Raw genomic sequence first — 21,127 nt, forward strand, 5'->3', positions numbered from 1 at the left:
ATCGCATCGGAGCGAAAGGGACTTTATCGCATCGCATCGGAGCAAAAGGCACTTTTGTTATGGTAACTTATTATTGTCGATATCCAATAGCCTATTGAGTGTTGTCGCGTCGGAGAAAACCAATGGGTTTTTAAGTTATGCCTCCTTTGTCATTGCGACATGCGATCTTGCGATCGCTTTATCGCAATGATAAAAGATTAATCATTTATATTATAAGACCAAATAATTGGTTTATCAAAAAGGTTTTGTAATGTTTTCATTTTGTTTTCGGACCTTTTTGAATAATACAAAGTTGATACCAATTAAAATAAAAAGGGACCCATTTCATATTATAGTTTTGAGAACAAAAATGATATGAAATGGGGGGTTGTTGTAGAGCACAACAATTGGTGATTCGCTGGAAGAAACAGTTATCTCTGAAAAGTACGGAAATACTTAAACTTTTTCAAAATAGAAATCTCATCAAAGGGGAAAATTCTAATATAACTAGGTATATATGCATTCCAAATAAAATGAAACTATCTTTGCTAATTTCCTCTCTTGTTTAAAATTAGATACATTCTAAGTTTTAAATTGGCCTATATTGGTTGATAATGATAAAACAGAAAACTTTTCCAAATCAGCTTTTAGAATTGACTCCTTTGTCATAGGTAGAGCCTCTGCTGCCAGCAAACGTTCATAGTTTCGACAGGGATACCTTTTAACCATGTTATTGTCCATTGTCCCATTCATTTCAGAGTATGATTAACAGAATGAATTCAAAACATGCTTTTCACATTTTGCATTTCTTTTCTACTTTTCTGTTATTTTGTAAGATAAAAAGCCATTGTCCTGGTTTGGTGACCAGCTGAGTGACAATGCCATTCACTGGTAGTAATTTAACCGAACAAGCTGGCTCGTGATGAGACCCCTTGTCTTATAATTCTAAGCCATTACCCTGTTTTGGTATGCAGTATTGGTAATGTCGGTTAAACTATTTCCCTATGATCATGGTAAGCAGGCTTGTAATAAGACCTCTTATCTTTTATATCAAATATTTTAGAATTACACTCTGAGTAATCATAAGCTTTGGTGAATGGGATGGAAAATTTTCTCCTTAAGAGTAAATGGATGACAAGGTAAGAGTTAAAGATGCTGAATTTGGATTAGTTCCTATTTTGATATTGATAACCTTTTTTGTGACCAATCTGAAAACATAAAATGATTTACAATATTTCTAAACTTTGAGAAGCGTTCACAAAAATTGAAGTGTGGTTTCAGAATGCAATTATACCTAGTTTCCTAGAAATTATCCCTTTTGTTTAAGACTTCTATTATTTAAAAAGTAAATATCAACCCTACTTGTTTTGAGCAACTTTTAAGTACAGCAAAGGTCAATGGAAGATACCTCAAAACTTTATTTTCTAATGGTCCTACAAACTACAAAATTCTATTAAAAAGGAGAAGGGGTTACCTCCTCAATTGAAGAATTTTTTTAAGATAAGGCCATTAACAGGGAGAGAATCTCTCAAACCTGATAAATCTTGTAATATGAAGGTCGAATGGCCTATCTTCTCACAGATCTGAAATGGCCCAAGCCACATCTTCTGGAACTTGGTGTGTTTTCCCTTGTCTTCATGGGCTTTGTCCCATTTCAGAACTAAATCACCGACTTGAAATTATTTTGAACCGGATGAAACTGAATCAAAGGATTTTTCTCTCTCCTCTTCTAATTTTAGAATTTGATCATGTCTAAGTTGAATAGAAGAAGAAGGGCTTTCCTCAATAAACTGAACTAGGGCTAGAGAAGGAAGGACAAGATTTGTTGGTAGCACTGCTTCTTTTCCATACACAAGATTAAACGGGGAAGAACCTATGGAAGCCTTCTGCGTTATCCTATCAGCCCATAGTGCAAATATTAAGGATTTGTGCCATTTTTTATGATTCTGTTCGATAGTTCGCTTAATAATTTTAATCAGATTTTTGTTTGTAGACTCTGCTAAACCATTACCCTGAGGATAGTAATTAGCAGAATATTTCAATTTAAATCCTCTTTTAATAGCGAAATCAAACATAGCATTGCCTGAGAAATAAGATGCATTATCAAAAACAAGAGCATTTGGGACACCAAACCTAGTAATGATGAATTGATCTATGAATTCAATAATTGCCTCAGAATTTGTTGTCTTTAAAGGAATTGCTTCAACCCACTTAGTAAAATAATCAGTAGCGGTAAGGATATACTTATGCTGTTTGGAAGAATGTGGAGTAATTTCTCCAATGATGTCCAATCCCCATTGCTCAAATGGTTGTTCAATGTTGACTGGTTGCAAAGGGAAAGCTGGTTTTCTTTGTCTTCCACTAGAAGTTTGACAATTTCGGCATTTCCTTACATATTCATGAGCATCTCTAAACAGAGTGGGCCAATAATATCCAGCATGAATGATTTTGTGGGCTGTTGTATCAGCTCCAAAATGTCCTCCTGCTGGTCCATCATGTAATTCCTGCAAAACCTTTTGTGCTTCAGGTTTTTCTAGGCATCTTAATAAGATTGAATCATAGTTTTGCCTAAAAAGCACATCATCAATAATTGTGAAATTTTTTGCTTTTAATCTAATGGCCCTTTTGTTTTTGTAAGACAGGTTAGGAGGTGCATATCCATTTTTCAAATAAAAGATTAAGTCAGCATATTGTGATTCAGAATCAGTAATACTTATCTGGTTGATTTCTTCGGTTTGATCTGTATCACCTGATTCTGGAATGTTGGATGCTTCTGCCAATAACCTGCAAAAACCTTGGCCTCTAACAATCTTTGCTGGTTTAATTTCTAAGTCATATTCTTGAAGTGTTGTAACCCAATTTGCCCTTTTTTCACCTAATTCCCTTTGGATTAATAGTTGCCTTACTGCAGGGAAAGGAACTATAACTTTTGTATGGGCTTTTAAAAGGAAGGGTCTGTAATGTTTGACAGCTTTATATACAGCAAAGGCTTGTTTTTCTACTTCGGAGTAATTCAATTCAGCACCCTGAAGATTTGAACTATAGAATGAAATGGGTGCTTCCAAATTGTGATTGTTAATCTGTGTGAGTACTGCTGCATAAGACAAATCGGATGCGATAGTATACAATGTGAAATGATTAGAAAAATTAGGAGTATTTAAAGCGGGGGCATTGATTATTGATTGTTTGATTAAATCAAACGCTTCCTTTTCTGCTGATCCCCATCTAAAGACTGAATTTTTCTTAATCATAGTTTGAAGTGGCAAAATGATTTGAGAAAAGTCTGGAACGAATCTTTTGACAAAATTGATTTGGCCTAAAAATGACTGCATGGATTTTTTATTATGAGGGAAAGGGATTTCAGAGATTTCTTTGATCCTGTCCGGATCAATATAAATGCCATCTTTAGAAACAATAAAGCCTAAGAGCTTTCCTTGGTCAAGAGCGAAGAAGGATTTTTTAGGGTTAAGTGAAATACCGTACCTTTTGCAGCGTTGAAAGATTTGATTTAAATCATGCAAATGATTGGATTTCTCTTTAGAAAATACAGTAATATCGTCTAAGTAGACGACTACTGTTTTGTTAATCAACCCTTTAAAAGCTATATCCATCGCTCTTTGGAACGTGGCTCCTGCATTAATAAGTCCGAAAGGCATTTTCTGATACGCATATGTTCCCCATTTTGTTCTGAATGTGGTTTTGAGTCGGTCATCAGGATGGACCAAAACTTGGTTATATCCTGAAAAACCGTCTAAAAAGGACATTAACTCAGAGCCTGCCACTGATTGGAGTATCTGCTCCATAGTAGGTAATGGGAAATTATCTTTTAGGCTCGCCTTATTCAAATTTCTGAAATCTATACAAATCCTGATGTCACCATTTTTCTTTCTGACTGGCACCATATTGGAGACCCAGTTTGAGTGCCGAACGGGAAAAATAATCTTAGCTTTCAAGAGTTTATTGAGTTCTGATTTTATTTGACTCTCTAAGTTCGGATGTATTTTTCTCAACTTCTACTGAATTGGTTTCTGTTCGGGAAGCATTGGAATGGTATGCTGGATGATGGATGTATCATATGTCTTTAAATCGTCATATTTCCAAGCAAAAACATGTTTATTTTTCCGTAACAGTCTAATGAATGCTTCCTTCTCTTCCACGGAAAGTCCTAATCCTAAATTAATGTTTTGAGGAGTTTGCTCAGTGCCAAGGTTTATCAATTCAAACCTTAAGGTAGAACTTTGGAGCTTTGTATTGGTCACAGGTTTAAACCTGTCTTTAATATCATAAAGATCCTCAAGCTTCACCACAGGCTTTGGGATTGAATTTTCCTCGTGTTTACCTCTCATTTGAAGGTCATGCTCGTTTTCCTCAATGATTTGATCATCATAGGACTTTTCGGAAGTTAAAAACTGTAAAATGTCTTCATCGTGGTTGAATACTCTCCAATTAGTGATATTGTCAGGAATCGATGGCCTAAAAAGTAATTCTACTGAAAATCTATCTGGGCTATAATCTTCGGAAGGTAGGAGCTTGGAAGCAACATTGGCTAGCAGGTCGGCTGCTGAATTTTGAGACCTGGGAATGGAAGAAATATTGAATGCCGAAAAGTGGGAGGTGAGTTCCTGTACCAGCGACTGATAATGTTTGAGATGGCTAGAAAGACAATGAATTGTATTCCTTACCTGTTTAATAATAATTTCAGAATCTCCAAACACTTTCAAATATTGGACCTTGAGGCCAATCGCTTTATATAGTCCTTGGACTAAGGCTTCGTACTCAGCTGTATTATTCGTGCATTCAAACTCTAGCCTACAGGACAACATTGTTTTTTCTCCCTGTGGGCTAATCAAAATACATCCTGCTCCTGAGCCCTCGCTAGACTTGGACCCATCGAAATATAATGACCAAAATAAAGAAGTATTAACAATTTTATTTACAGTTTCCTCAGTATCATTAAAACATCTTGACCTATCTGTTTGTGAATAATTTTCGATCTGAGATGTGGAATTGTTTACTGAGAAAGGAGATGGTTGGGCAGTGAAGTTGCCAAAGAATGACTCTGATGAATAATTCCCCAAAATGTTGTTATTAAATGCTATTGGTTGGTTTTCTTGCTCAAATTCTGTAACTGTATGGGTCATGTGTTTCTCCCGATCGATTTTTATTTGATTTGGCTTACCCTTATAGGGAAGCCACATATGGGACCAATCGGTAGAAATATACCCATGGAGTTTTTCAGACCAATCCCTACTCAAAATCAAACCATAAAATTCAGGTATATCAGCGATTAAGATATCAATTCTTTGAACTACTCTAGGATCAGCTGATAGCCTGATAGTTACTGAGTTGATTTCCCCTAAAACCTATACTTTAGTCCTGTCCAACTGCACAATATGAATAGCGGACTTTTGGGGTTCAATGTTCAGTTTGGAACAAACTGAAGCTGGCATTATATTAGAGGATGCCCCTGAGTCAATCAAACAGTTGTGCAGGTTTCTATTGTAGATCTCGTAGGTTAGAAGGAAAGGTGGAGTATGAGAATTTGATCTATCTCTTATCAGAACTACATCAGTAGCTTCGACCATACCAGAAGGTGGTTGACCTGTATCATTTGCAGCTTTAGCACTGGGAAGGGGTGAAGTAGGAACAACATTTAATTCTTTGAGAAGCAATTTTTGCTGATGTTTCAATTTACTAAGTTCAAACATGGTAATGTTTGCCTTAGTCCTTTTCATGTCATCAACAATATTGTAATCCATTGAATCGGACACTACCAATGTCTTAGATGTTGATGGGATATTTGAGGTTGAAGGTTGGTTTTGTGGAACTGTTACAGGTGGCTTCTTTGGGGGTACCTTTTCCTTTGTTGTAGTAGCACCTGCACTCCTTTTCTTCGAAGTTGTCTGAACAGGTTCGGAGGTACCTTTACTCCTGGTAGTGACAGGAAACGCTTCTTCTTCATTTTCTGTATCGGAGTTAGGCAATATAAAATCCCACATTCCATGACATTCAACAACTTCCTCTTCTTCATCAGTTGGTGAAGCTGTTTCTTCTTCTCCTTCTTCAAGATCTGAATCTGCATTAGATATAACATTCGGTGGTTTTGATTCAGTTTTCTTGTAATTCCTAAAGGGTCTTTTGGTTGAGGTTTCAGCTACCTGTTTTTTGATTTCAACCATTTCATTTGACATAGTCTTGAGGACCTTTTGTAGACCCTCCATGTCATATGGATCTTTAGGGGTTTTCTTCTTTGAATCATCTTTAAAAGAAACTTTTTTGTTTTTTCTATCTTCAAGAGCAGCTTTCTTCTCTAGAGCATTAATACGTTTCTCCACAGCAAGTGCTTCTTTCATGTTTTCAGCTAAAGTTGGTTTTCCAGCTCTGTCTACAAAAATAGCTATATTGGCAGGTAGGGCAGTTATATACCACTCGCTTCGGATTTGCTCACTTGGTTTGGAGGCCATTGGGATTTTATTCAAGAGTTTATTGAATCGTGCATTAAATTCTTTAATTGGTTCCCTATGCTCTATCCTAAGATTGGAGAGATCATTTATTAGTGTAGCCAAAGACCTATCATCACCATACTTAGTAAGAAATTGTTCTTGGCAAGTCGTCCAACTAGTAATGGAACCAGAAGGTAAGGAAAAATACCAGGATCCTGCTGATCCTTGCAAAGTATAAGGGAAAAGCCTAACGACAACATCTTGCTCCGTTACTCCCTTCAAATTAACTGCCAACATGAAGTTATTAATATGTTCCTCAGCTTGTGTTCCATCATCTGGATTAAACTTGGGTAGCCATTTCTCAGGTGCATCAGGTAATGCATGCAATGGAGCAGGCATGTTGACTGCACCAGGCCTGGTCCATGGATCTGCCATTGTAACCGCAGTAGTGGATGATATTACTGTTGAACTTCCAGAAGTCTGGGAAGGAGTTGATATTAAGGATTGCGCAGGTTGGGATGTTGAAGTTGCTAATCCCTGATGAACAACAATGTGTGATGAGGGAGTGGATGGTTGACTTCGCACTGGGGAAGGTGAGATGGAGGATGTGGATGAAAGTTCTTCACTATCAGATCCTTCAGTGTTTTTCTTCGCCTTTTTCCTTTTGGGTAAAGGGAACTCAGTAGGTTCAATACCGAGCTTTCCACTCTGAAGTCTGGTGAGAGGGTGAGGTAAATTGAACTGCGAAGTCACACTGCTTTGAGATACCTCAGATTTCTATGGTGATATCGAGAAACTCTGAAGTTTATGGATGAGAGACTGAACTTCAGGAGATTCAAGACTTAATTGTTCTGGAGTATGGTGGATTTGAGCAGTGGTAGTTGATTCCTCTTCTTCTTGTTTGGATACTGGAGAACCAGCATGCAATTGGGAAGTACGAGGTGATGCGGAGGGAGAATTACTCTTAGAATGGTCTGTAGATTTGGGTTTGCTTGCCATTCACAGTTGATGGCCCTCCTTCTAGCGCCAAAAATGTTGATGCCCCGAAAATCGTTGTATCAACATTGGGGGATAACCACCCGGTCCGGACCTTAATACAGCTCCTTTTCCGTTTGGAATGGTGGCTCCGACTGGGTATAATGGGACCAGTTTCCCAATAATGAATAAAAGGGGTGGATGAATGATTGATTATCTAATCTAACGATAGGCGAATAACTTAATCTATCAGCAAAATAAAAGAACTACTACTAATCCCGGGAACTATTGTACTTTGAAATGTAGCGCTTGATGATCTATGTCTATTGACAGGCATATAGATGACTCTATCTAATAAACATGGACATTCATTCATTCAAGGATTACTTTGTTTAAATAGTTAAACAAAGTGATTAACACAATATTGCTACACTTATCATTTATATCATCGATACATATATGATCAGAAGAAAAGCATATTGTAAACATCCAATAGTGGAAGGAATAAAGAATGTTGTTAAAACACATACATATATCCGATAATAGCAAAAGCGATCAAATGACAATTCATATAAAAAGAATGAATTCAGACATAGATAATAGTACCATATGAGCTGCTAATCACTCCCAATATCAATCGCTATTTGAAATTCTTCTTCCAACGCAGAAATACTTTCAAACAAAGACAGTAGTGCACATTCGCATAAAAGCTTCTTTGTCAAAATCAGAATAATTGGTCCAGTTTTATAAAAGAATATACCTGAAGTACAATAGTGCAACTTCAGGTTTTGAGTCATATACAAAACTTACGACCCTTTCCAAATACAATGAAAGGGTCTATAAATACTTAATTAAGCTAACTATCTATGAAACTGAAATCCTACTTAATTGGTATCAATTGATCTTGAATATCTCCTTCACAGCAATCTGGCAGTCGGCGGCATGAATCATCATTTAGGTTGTTTGCCTTTAAACCTGAGCTGACATATCGCAAGCATTGGCTCCACTTCGGGCGGTCTGTTGAGGCGAGAATTGAGTTGGGCAGCATAGGTGGCATCCTGAATATCGGGAATGATATACCCGATTGCATCTGTAAGGCATTTGAGGGCGGCTCTCTGGCTGTGTGGTTTGACTAAGAAGAACCAATAGGTGTCCCATGTCAAACTGTTAATTCCTGCGATTAATCTCCCATTTTTCTCTAGTTCTGATAACATGACTGCTCCAATGTTTTCGCCGCTGTCAATTTACCTGGAATACATTGGGAAATCATGTTAGACAAGTAGAGAGTATTATTAACCAATTCAACCAAATTACTTGTGGTTGATTTGCATCTTGAAATTGCTCTCTCTGCTTTCATTAACTGGGACTGCCATTCTGTAAATAATATCTCCTTATGTGATTCTAAAATCTTTGGTAAATTAGCCGCCTGTCCCTGATCGGTATCTTGCCACTCAAGAAAATTAGTTAATGTTTCATCGGCTTGATCCAAGTCTGTTCTAGCTTTTTCCAATTTTTCACTTATTGATGTCGTCAAATCGCATAACGGTTCCGCCTGGGCGATTTGTTGACATAAAAGCTTTATCTGTGTTATCAATGCCTTGTTTATCTGTAATGCCTCTACTTTGAATTCAGCTATCTGTGGAAGATTCTTTGTTTTCTCTAGCTGGGCTGATAGTTGAGCAATCTGCTCATCTTTTGACTTCAGTATTTGTTCATTTGTTGCTTTCAGTTGTGCCAATGCCTCAGACAGCTCTTTCTGCTTTTGGACTGCACTGTGATCAATCCTTTGTTTCTCTTCCTGCAATTGTTTAGTTAATTGATTATTTATTTGCTGTTGTGTTAACAATTGTCGTTCTGCTTGCTCCGCCTTCTGCTGTGCTTCTGATAGTTGTGCTTGCAGTGAAAAGATCTCCTGGTCTTTTGTTTTTAATAAAATACTAACCTCTGATGCCTTATCTATTGTTGCTGCCAAATAAGCTCCAGCATATTGTGATAGTTTTGTTAGGTCATCAGAGGGGTCAAATTCCTCCTTCCAAACCACGTTGCCCGTCACTGTTTGTTCTAGGAACATAGAAGGTTGATCATTCCTTCTCCTCTTCCTCTGTCGTTTTATCACAGCTTTGTGTCTTGGGCTATAGAAGACATCTAAGGGAGGAATTTCTTCTATTTGCAAAATAATCTGATCGGAGGGATCCTTTGGGATTATCTCTACTTCTTTCGAACTGGGTAGGCCGCTGGTTCCACTTGGAACCTGTTTTGAAGTGGTCTCATGTGTGTCTGCCGCTTTTGATGTCTCGGCATCTTTAGAGCATTCAAGATTACTGATAATTGAATCGAATTGCTGCCATTCCTGGAGCAATTTTGAGTCAATTTGAGTATCTACATTCACCTCTATGCTGCTTTGTTCTTGGTCTTTCGTTTGGGTTTCCTCTTGTCTTTTCATATGCACTTCCTCCTGTTCTTTTGATGTAACAGGAGGTTCCTTAGTAAGTCGTTGTTCAGGCTCGCTTGATTCTATTGTTGGGGTTGTTGCTAACAGATCTAGAGGTAGAGTTTGCAACCTCTGTTCTCTAAGTCTGTTGAATTCAACTAACCCTTCATCTTTGTATTCCATTCTGGCCAGCGATTTAACTTGGGACATCGACTCAGCTGAGGAGAACAGGTCATCAAACTTATCTTCTTTATGATCAAACTTTGTCAATTTGGCTTGTTCAAGTGCATTATAGGCGACTTTGTTTGGATCAAATCGCCTATTAGGGAGAGTTGCTAGAGTTAATGACTTCATCTTTTTAGATTCTTTCTCTGCATGTTTGAAATCATGCAAAGTGTAGACACCACATCTCAGAGGAAAAGAGGGCCAGACCTGCTTCTTATTTTTCTTTAGAGTTTGTGTAACTCCTTCGGAGATAATCTAATAGGCTATCTCCCTCGCCAGCAGTTTATCAGGTATGTACAAAGGAAGGACATGAGGTTTGGCTTGGCTGCCGAAAATTCTTATATAAGTAAATTTTTCCTCTCCGAACCATCTTCCTATTGATGTCAAATCAATTCCTGCTTGGTAGGAAATCTTGGGAGCAGGTTTATCAAAAATAGAGTAATGAATGGGTAACATAAAGCCATTGCAGACTTGGTATAAATGGTGCTTATAGGAAGTTTTCCACAATTTCTGATGGTATATGTGAATGGGCATGGGGTCTTGTGAAGTCCACCTCCAGCCGAGCACGGGAAATTCAGAATTAATACACAGGGTGTCTAGTATATAAGCACTGTAGTAGAATGGGGGAATAAGCCTTTCAGTGACGTGGGTTTTGCTTCTAAAATCAAGAACTGTTGTTGCTAGCTTATCTGACAGCATAGTTGCCCAATCCATTATTTCACTATTACATGCCGCTTCCATCAAGGGAACCATTTCTATAGTGAAATTAGCGGAATCGTGCAACCCCCACAATCTACACATCATTATCCCAGCATAACAATAAGGAGAACATAGAGAATCAACAGAGTACTTACCCAAAGATTCATGCTTGTGTTTTGTCGGATTTTGCCTCCAATCCCGAATGGGTTCGGATTCAATTTCGTTCTCATTTCGGAATTTCTCCAGAAATGCCTTGTTGTACTTCTTCTCTGGCACAGGCAAATGATACATTTGCCTCAAATCATTAGACTGAAATGAACCGAAGATTCTCCCATCTCTGGTGCAGAAGGTTCTGTCTGTGATTGGGATTTCCTCAATTTCCCACCTCACTACATCCGTATATGGGAGAATTTGTTCCCGAGCTGCTATCCGATGAAGGAAAGAGTCGGCTAAGTCCTTTAAAGTAGCATCAGATTTTCGATTGGTATCTACTGTGGCTTGTACTGCTGTCACCTCTGGTTCTTCGGCCTCAATCAAATTATAGGTACTTTGCCAAGTAGTTCTGCCGAGTCCTAGACATGTAGTATCGGATATCAATCCTTTTCTTTTAGTTCCTGGATCAGCAATGAGTTGTCCTGTGGCTGGCGAAGTGGAAGCGATTGCAGTTTTCTTAGACTTCTTCCCCATTTTGCTTGAATCTATTACTTCGGAAGAGTTCTGCACAGGAGTGAAAATGAATGTAATACAGAGAATTGGTAGCGCAAACCAAATATGAGTGAGATATATTGATCAATGCACAATCAAGGATTAACTTAAAGTGGCTGCGGATAGAATCTGTGAAAATATTTTTAGGCTTACTATTTCATTAAATGGCCGTTAAAACCTGCCAATCCTTTAAATGCCCATCATATCGTTTATTGGCCGAATGATTTGTTTAAGCGTGCCTTGGATGTTTTGGCGGTTGAGCGCAGGTGAATCATTGTTTGGAAGATAAGGCCTTTAATATGAATTAATCGTAATATCCCTGCTTTAAGAATTCTTTGAAATTCGCACTTTTGGCTTTATCGTAATCAGGCGTCGGGGGAAAACTTGAATCATTATATTGGTTCCTTTTGGAATCCCCGTCGCATCGGGAGTATTAACTGAGCACTTTGAAAAGCATGCATGGTACATCCCCGATCGCCGATAGCGATATCGCATCGCATCGGAGCGAAAGGGACTTTATCGCATCGCATCGGAGCGAAAGGCACTTTTGTTATGGTAACTTATTATTGCCGATATCCGATAGCCTATTAAGTGTTGTCGCGTCGGAGAAAACCAATGGGTTTTTAAGTTATGCCTCCTTTGTCATTGCGACATGCGATCTTGCGATTGTTTTATCGCAATGATAAAAGATTAATCATTTATATTATAAGACCAAATAATTGGTTTATCAAAAAGGTTTTGTAATGTTTTCATTTTGTTTTCGAACCTTTTTGAATAATACAAAGTTGATACCAATTAAAATAAAAAGGGACCCATTTCATATTATATTTTTGAGAAAAAAAATGATATGAAATGGGGGGTTGTTGTAGAGCACAACACCTTCCAAAATCACATATTTTATAAACTAAATTTTTTTGTTGTTAGTATTCCACACAAGAATATGATGTGAACAATATTGCCTCTTTGCATTCCAAGGTTGTCTCTTTGTTTCCAAACTCTTTCAAATTTTGAATATTAAAAAAACATAAGATAAATTTTTAAATATTCAATTAGAATGCATTAATATAAGCCATCTTTAATGATTACAGTAGTCAAACCCCAAATTTTTATTTAATATATACAACAGAACATGGACGTTGGTTACCCACTACAAATCTGGGATGCGGACACTGGTATTGCACTATCAATTTGGGTTGAGGACACTGGTAGCTTGATTCAAATCTATATATATCCCCTAAACTAAGGCATTGTGGCTAAATCTAGCACCCTATGGCACAAGTGTTGCAGGGGAGATAAAAATCCTCCTAGAGATAGCCTCTGGGTTGATTGTAGACTAGTGCCTAAGACATCTTAAATAGAAGAGTGCTTGTAAGGTTATATGTGAGGGATTGTAGCACTCCAATTTTCATGTAATGAAAAGATAATAAGGGGGCTTGGTTCATTCCTCCAAAGGTATAAGCTATGTATTTTAGGTATTCCTTCACACACACAGTTCCCAGAAGTATCACATAGAACAACAGAGGTTGATTACTTCAAAGGTGATTACGGCCTAATTGGCTTTGTTGAGTAAATGATAGAGGATTAAGAGGAGGAGTAACTCATCATATGGACCTTGCGGCATAAAGAATTCCATGCATAACACATAGAGCTTGTAGCTTTAAGAATTCCTATACTTATCTGGGTCAAAAGAGATATAATGAGAGGAAGAGAGGTTGTGTGTTATGGTTCATGAAGAGAAACTTTTAAAGATATAATTTCAATAATTCATACAGGTGCTAGCATTAACAACGTTGTTGAATCTGTGAGGAGCTTATAGGCACATGCATAACATATTGATACCAACGAATCTGTGAGGAGATCTTGAAATATTTCTAACAACGGTAATTATCATGAATGCAAAGAAGAATATGAAGATAATGGAATTAACAGGAGGATAACATACTATAATACTTAGAAGGGGAAATCACCACCATTTCTTTGCTATTTCTAAAAGATCTTCCTATGTGAAGTAACATGGTCTGAAATACAAGTCATGCACTTACAGATTTATGAGCCAAAAATGGTATCACAGAGTCCAGCCCTTGCGGGTGAGAAATTTTGGAACCTCTGTTATAGATTTCATCCCCCTATTTATAAGAAGAGGGGGAGATCTTTGAGTTACAATCAATTGTCATGCTAGACTAGTTGTCTCGGCTCTACTACCACCTACCTAAATATTACAATAGGGATCGAATCCCTTTCTTGGAAAAAATGTAGAAATAAATGCACAGAGAAAGAAAATCAAGAGAGGAAAGAGGAGTGTCCCATTGTTGCTTCAATGGAGGCCTTCGATAGAGCCACATCCTTGTTGTCATTAGGCTTGTTTTCGACTGCTTGAGGCAGTTCACTACTACTCAGCCAATTTCTGTCAATTATGCCTTAACTACCCGAGTGACTTGTTTGATGGAATAGGGAGCGGAGTGGGAAAGGTGTGTGTCCAAGAAATCCTTTTCGAAAATTTAAACCTTGCTTTACCCTTTTCATTGGGGCATTCCGACGGTCCCGACACAAGGTCCATATAAACCACGACGTAATAATCTATCGCATCTGGGGGGGTGCCTGCATATCACAATCGCCTACTAGAGGAGAAGGCCCCTTACTCTTTTCTTTGGAGCGGGTCGATATTTTGGATGATAGGTCCTTATAGACCCTGCCATAATACTTTATTGTGCTTGAAAGGGAAGTCCCACACCAATGTATTAAGCTTTTTCCCCTTAGTCATTGCGATCGTCGGTTCACGGGGTGACGTCATCACTACCACATGTCACCCTATGAGTGGTGACATGTGGCACCTAGAAATGGCCCCATGTCACCCATGAACACTAAAACCAGGTGACACGTGTCCCTTACCACATCATCAACTGTACTGCCACATCACTAATGACATCAACTACCCTGTCAGCTCAGAGGACCAATCAGAGGCTGCCACGTGGCCCCCTAGAGGAGAGAGAAAAGGACCTGCCCGACCTTGTTTCATAAGCCTTTCCTATGTTAAACTTTTTAGCCCTCTCCCAACAATACAACACTATATCACAATATCAGCCCTCGCATGGTCTATCAAGTTTGAAACTCTGCCGATATGACTCTCTTGCAGGATGCGGGGTCACCAGGATGCAGAACCTGCCACATAGAGGTGAGAGAAAGGGGAGGCTGGACCCTTGCTTTTTCGGCCATTTCCTTTGTATTTGGTTTTCTCGGCCCCCTGGCAACGCACCACTTTATCACATGATCAGTGGTTTGCGAGTCTTTTGAACTATGAAACATGTTGATCCGCTGATCGCTGATATGGTAGGACTCCAGGACTGCGATATCGGCCTTCAATGTTGGGAACTACCGATAATCCTTAAGTGTGAGCCCCAGGACTCTGCCAATAACTGATCTAAGATATATGATGTGCTCGGACCTATCGATTGCCCATATGCGATATCGGCAATCAAAGGATCATTATTTTTCATGTTCCTTGCTTGTCAGAAAGCCCGAATTGCGATTGCGATAAGCCTCCCAAGTCCTGATTGCGATTTACCTTGACACTTAGTCATTTTTTTTGTTTGTTGGGCTTTTCCAAGGTAGAATTCAAAATTCCTTAACTTCTACTCCAAGAGTCCATTTTTGGAACTCCATATACCATTGGAAAGATCTTTCTGAGCACTACGCACTGTAGAGGGACCAATTAAACTCTGATAGCTTCTCTGGTTCAAAAATTGGCATCAACTTCACTATTTCTTGGCACTTGAGGCAACTGATAACTTGTGAAGCAGTGAGTGACAACATTGGCTTCTACTCGAGACAGTGCCCTGTTGGCAAGGTGTTGAGAACCTGCAAACCATTATCCTTCACCATTGAGCATGGAGTCAGTAATAAATGAATCAGTAAAATCTCCATGGGACCTTCCTCCTCAATCTAAAATGCAGAAACAAAAAACTCTAACAACTGGAAAGTAAATGCTCAGTTGGTGAGCTTATTTATATACACTCCTACCAATGCACACGGCTCAATTCACCTATGTGAGATCCCCCCTCCAATAGGGCCAAGCCAGCATTATAGTACTAGGCCTTATGCCTTCACATTGCTGAAAAACAAAAATTAAAATGAGCACGCACCATGAAAAATTTTCAAACAAGGAACCTAATACATGCTCTTGAAATGACCTTTGGTGCTAACTTAAGAATAGGCTCATATACTCAGCCACAGGGTCATGGAATAGACAAAGAATGTTTGTTGCAGCCTCTTCTTTACATACAGTCTATTGCCTGAAGTCTTTTTGGTTATGGCAACTATAGACACCCTTCATCCCCTCAACTTTAGTATTTCCAAGAAAAACTAACTACTTCTCTTTAACTACACATTTTTCAATGGGACTGTTGTCTTGGAAATCTACAACATACTCTTCACCATCAGAACTATAAGAGTCATAAATTGGATGGTCTATTGAGAAGTCTTGGCAGAAATCCTTCTTTAGCAACTCATCTTTGGTCTCTTCTTGAAAAACTTGTTGTTGGGAGCTTTCTCCCCACTGACTAGTAAACAACTCCTTCCATACTTTCATGACCATTTCCTCCTCCTCAGAATCACAAATTGGAGGAGGGTCTTGGTCTTGTTCCCCATGTGAAGGGTGTGCATTGTGAACTCGAGCCTCTTTGCTGACCTCCTGATCAACCTCCTCTTCTTATGTCTTTGGTGATGCTTCCTGATGAGAGTAGATTTTTTCTCGAAGAGGAGCTCCACAAACATCTTTAGAAAATTCATCAACCTCAGGACTGTTTTCATCATTACAAAATTTGCAACAGTCTTCACACATAACATTTGTTAAATAAAATGTCTTGTAATATTGATGGAATTTTGTATGGAAACATTTCAAGGAAGATATGTTGACCTAAGGTAGTGTTTTAAACCAAACCCTAACATCCCCCTCTAAAGATAATTTGAACAACTTCATTAGTACATCTTTAAGAAGAATACCTTGTTTCTCGAAGCATTCATGAAAGTCTTTGAGGTAATGGTTAGGTCTTCTCTATGAGCTTAGACTGAATTTAGGAAAATAGCTATCCCACTCATGAAATGAAGGAACATGGTTAGGATAATAAGAAATGGAAGAGAAATCCAATGGGGAATATTGGTTGTCCAGGAATGAAGGAAGGTCCATCTTGAAAACCTCCCTATGTGATTGATTTCAGCTTCAAAATCAGGAGAGTTTTCAATTGTTGTAGCATCAGAGTGACTAGGGGCTGCTTAAAAGTCGAGATGATCAAAATAGAGATATGGACGATGGAGTCATCGAGATGTTTACCATAGAATTGACAATGGAGTCGCCAAGGTGAGAGATCTTCAACCCACAATTTTCTAGCTCACCTAATAGGAGAAATGTAAAACTTTGTCGTACCCAAGGAAAAATATTCTAATTCGTTCCTTGACAACGGTGCCAGAAAGATGTTGTGGCTAAATCTAGCACCCTGTGGCACAAGTGTTGCAGGGGAGATAGAAAGCCTCCTATAGACAGCCTTTGGGTTGATTGTAGACCAGTGCCTATGACACCTTAAATAAAGGAGTGCTTGTAAGGTTATATGTGAGGGGTTGCAGCACTCCAATTGTCACGTAATGAAAATATAATAAGGGGGCTTGGTTCATTCCTCAAAAGATATAAGCTATGTATTTCAGGTATTCCCTCACAAAAATAGTTCTCGGAAGTATCACATAGAATAGCAGAGACCAATTACTTCACAGGGGATTATAGCCTAATAGGATTTGTTGAGTAAATGATAGAGGAGGAGGACGAGGAGTAACACATCACATGGATCTTGCGGTATCAAGAATTCCACGCATAACACAGATCTTTCATCTTTAAGAATTCATATACTTATCTGAGTCAGAAAGAGATATAATGAGAGGAAGAGAGGTTGTGTGTTACGGTTCATGAAGAGAAATTGTTAAATATATATTTCAATAATCCATACAGGTACTAGCATTAACAACGTCGATGCAAATGAATTTGTGAGGAAGTTACAGGCACATGCATAACATATTGACACCAGTGAATCTATGAGGTTGTCTTGAAATATTTCTAACAGCGGTAATTTATCATGAATGCATAGAATAATATGAACATAATGGAATTAATAGGAGGATAACATACTGTAATACTTAGAAGGGGGAATCACCACCATTTGTTTGCTATTTCTAAAAGATCTGTTTGTGTGAAGTAACACGGTCTGAAATACAATTCATGCACTTACAGATTTATGAGCCAAAAATGGTATCATAGAGCCAAGCCCTCGCAAGTGAGAAATTTTGGAACCTCTGTTATAGATTTCATCCCCTTGTTTATAAGAAGAGGTGGAGAGCTTTCATTACAATCAAAATATCTGAGCTCGAACCCCAGCTGTCATGCTAGACTAGTTGTCTCGACTATGTAAGGCTCTCATACCACCTACCTAAAGATTACAACGAGGATCGAATCCATTTCTTGGAAAAAATGCATAAATAAATGCATAGAGGGAGAAAATCAAGAGAGGAAAGCGGAGGTGTCTGCTTGCTAATTCATTGGAGGCCTTGGATAGAGCCACGTCCCTAATATCATTAGGCTTCTTTTCGGTTGCTTTAGGCAGTTCACTGTTGCTCGGCTGGTTTCTGTCAATTCTTCCTTAACTGTCTGAGTGACCTGTTCGATGGAATAGGGAGTGGAGTGGGAAAGGCATGTGTCCAAGCAGTCCTTTTATGTGTAGAGGGAATGGAGCACCATGGTGTGCCATTAAGTATTCTTGAGTTCCCCCCATATTTCTCTGTAGTTGCGCCATGCTCCATTAAAGTCCTTAGCTCTTGACCCATCCACCCATTTAAATCTTTGTGACAATGCTCTTCGCGCAACACAGTCGCGGGCCTTTAACATTAAAAATAGACAAACATGCTAGCATTTTTAATTTCCCCTTTGGCCCCCTTTATTATAGCCCCTTGTGTGACATTCCTCAATATAACCAAGGGTTGGGACCAGGGGTTTAGTCTTTTGAGTGCCAAGGCTTTGAGCAGTCATGCAGGGGGCCTTTTCCTTTATAGTTTGAATTTGCCTCTTACACCACAGCAGTCGATCACCCGGATGTGAAAACTTTATGAAATGTGGCTTATGAAATATCACATCTATGGTATTTTCCTTTGTTAATTAAAATCTCGCATATCGGTTCTTTAAACCTTTCTTTACCCATTTCCTTGGGGTGGGCCAATAGTAAGGACACAAGGTCCATATAGACCACGGTGTAATACTCTATCGCATATGGGGGGGAGTGCCCACATATCACAATCACCTGCTGGAGGAGAAGGCCCCTTACCCTTTTCTTTGGAGTGGGTCATGTTGGAAATACTGAAAGGGCGGGGTGGATCAGTATTCCTTTCAATTAGTATTATTATTAATCTTTCAGAGCATTAGTTAATCTTCAATTATTATCAGTGTTTGTACAATGATAGCAGTAAATAAAAGGAACACAAATGCACACAACCTTAAGGTGGAAACCCCCTCCGGGGAAAAAACCACCTGAATGTTTTTCTAATAATTCTTTATTATTCAACTCCAATTGAAAATAAAGCTCCAACTTCCTAGAATCTATAAAATCATTCTTCTCTAGCTCCCACTGGATGGGTGCTCCAATGCTCGAGATTATTCAGTATTCAACTAAACAAATGCCCCATCACCCAATGAGCTACAATTCACCCTAGCACCACCCTACCACCCTGAATTTTTCACAGGCTTGAACCTGTTGGTGACTTCATGCACCAGCCTAGCACTACCCTACCACCCTATAGAAGAATAAAGAATGGACTCTCGTACCAGGTAAAATGGTCAACTTTATAATGATATAGAATGATGTAGAAGAAGAAGACACACTAGACCATAACCCCAACTTTGACACAACCACCTGATGATGATCCTAGACCTCCCGACACTGCTTCTTCAACTCTTGGTAGATAGAAACTTGTACAACTTTTACAATGATGCTTTTACAATGACTCTGCACAATGATACTTTTACAATGATTGTATGCAGTACTGCCCACTTGAAGACTTCATGTGGTCAACTTATTGTTGTTGTTCTACACCTTGATTGTTGTTATTGTCATGTTACCCTTTCTCACTCTTTGAAACATTAGATTATGCATTGATTCTTCTCTTGATGAATATATAATACCTGCAAAAATTCTTCAAGGAAATACCGATGACGTGATAATAGGAAACATTACCTCATCCTGTAGAGCATATGTCAGTGTTAAATGAAAAAAAAATTAGAATACAAAGAACCTAATGAAATTAGGAGATGAGCATGCATATACAGAATATACTTACCTGGAACTTAGCTCTTCTATATCATTTCGCTGCACCTTGCTCTTTGCTTCCCTAGAAAGTTTGGTCCTTTGCACCCCTTGACATCACTTGATCTAATTTTATTTTTCTTTCCTTCTAGGAGCGTGATATTGAATCTGATGTATCTCTGTGATTTCAGATCCCTAATATGTGATATTTAGTCCTGTAGTAGCCTTCTGAGCCTTCTTTCCAATGTCATAGGTCTGACCCAATTTGGATTCTTCAAGGAAAAGTTATGCCCAATCTCTCACAATGACCTAATTATTGATTAGTTCAGTAGAGTGAACTTGTATGGCGTACCACGTGTCACTATTTCCTCCTTCGGCTCTGAAATTGATACATAGAAAACTAAATTCTGTGCACTATCCCCTACCTTTTATAGAATTCCAATCCTCTTCTCAGAGAGAGAGTTATGACGATTTTCCCAGGGTCACCTCTTTGAGATGCAATTCGAGAATCTGCAAAAAAAACCTAACTTCCACAGATCATATCTCCGAATATATAGCGAACCAAGATCTGAAATTTGGTCACAACGTTCATCCAGATTTCGGTTCAAATGGGTTTTAATTTTAGAATCTAAGACTTCGTATAAATAAAGTTATAGCGAAAATTCCACGATCACTACTTTTGGAGGATTTATGAGATTTCTTTTCATAGAGTTGAGAGGGGCTTCTATAGAGAATGTTGGGGGAATTTTAGGAGCTTAAAAAATTACTAATTATTGACTATTCAATGACCAAAATCAATGATAAATGCCATCCCACAACCCCATTGGGTTTTAGCCCACTAATTGGGGTTACTAACTTCAATCTTGAATAACTTACAAACTGTGAGGAATTACGAGGAGAGCTATATACCGATAGAAAGATATTTTTGAGTAGAGTATTCCTATAATGGTTATGAGACGAGAAACCATGAATTATGATTCCCAATGTGCCATGGAAGTTCAGGGTCATGCTTTATGTTGCTTGTGTTAACATCAATGACAACCTCAAATCATCTTTAGATCAATAGGCCGATAGTCTGGATGTTAGGTCCTTATAGACCCTACCATAATAATTTATCACATCTGAAAGGGAAGTCCTGAATATCGAAATCACTCAAGACCAATGTATTAATTATGTTCCCCTTAGTTGTTGCAATCGCTGGTCCACGGGGTGATTTCATCACTGCCACCTTTCACCCTGTGAGTGGTGACACGTGTCCTCTTCCATGTCATCAACCATACTACCACATCATTGATGACATCAGCTTCCCTGTCAGCTCAGAGGACCAATTAGAGGCCACC

This window comes from Pinus tabuliformis, chromosome 4_2 (genome assembly GCF_031772625.1).
Source record: "Pinus tabuliformis cultivar Carrire ecotype Pingquan chromosome 4_2, CPIR1, whole genome shotgun sequence".
In the NCBI taxonomy this organism is placed as follows: domain Eukaryota; kingdom Viridiplantae; phylum Streptophyta; class Pinopsida; order Pinales; family Pinaceae; genus Pinus; species Pinus tabuliformis.